We start from the raw sequence: 958 nt of genomic DNA, 5'->3' as shown, positions 1-958 counted from the left end.
TTAAATACTTGATATTTTAATCAGGCGCATGTGTCAATTTTATAACCTTGTTATATGTATAGGCATACACATACACACATATATATGGGTGTGTATTTATATAGAGAGAAAAAGAGATTTTAAATGTACTTGAAAAAATACAATGGTTTAAACATGTGGAATCACACTAAAATTTAGTTTGCTATATCATAGTGCATAACAATGTACAAAAATTTTAAAATCTAGAAACAGAAACAAGTGGTTTAAAGTGACTAAAACACTACCCCCTAAATTGGTCTTAAAAGCAGCTAACTGAAAAACAAAATCTAAATGTTGAAAACTTTGAGCTTTTAATCAGGTGCATGTGTCAATTTTATAACCTTGTTATATGTATAGGCATACACATACACACATATATATGGGTGTGTATTTATATAGAGAGAAAAAGAAATTTTAAATGTACTTGAAAAAACACAATGGTTTAAACATGTGGAATCACACTGAAATTTAGTTTGCTATATCATAGTGCATAACAATGTACAAAAATTTTAAAATCTAGAAACAGAAACAAGTGGTTTAAAGTATGACTAAAACACTACCCCCTAAATTGGTCTTAAAAGCAGCTAACTGAAAAACAAAATCTAAATGTTGAAAACTTTGAGCTGTGTACCACAGTCACATCACAGTTAATTTCTACTGGGGCATGGACTAGTCATCCCTGTTTCCCAGCTGCTTCTGGGAGTTTCTATCACAATAAAAACTGGCAACAAGTTTGAAATGTTTTTCTATTTCTTGCAAAGAACATGTGGAAGATATTCTATCACCTCTATATACTAAAGAGAAAGCTCACCTTACAGCCATGCTGTTGTTCAAAAGTTGCCAGCCCCTCATATCTTTGAATTTCTTAGCGTTATCATTAAATAAATACTTTCTTTCCAGACAATTGTTATTCTCCCTATCAAAAAGTGAACAAGAACTA

Source organism: Propithecus coquereli, unplaced genomic scaffold, assembly GCF_000956105.1.
Source record: "Propithecus coquereli isolate 6110/MARCELLA unplaced genomic scaffold, Pcoq_1.0 Scaffold325, whole genome shotgun sequence".
Taxonomy (NCBI): domain Eukaryota; kingdom Metazoa; phylum Chordata; class Mammalia; order Primates; family Indriidae; genus Propithecus; species Propithecus coquereli.
The sequence above is the reverse complement of the archived record's forward strand: the minus strand, read 5'-3'. Positions refer to the sequence as shown.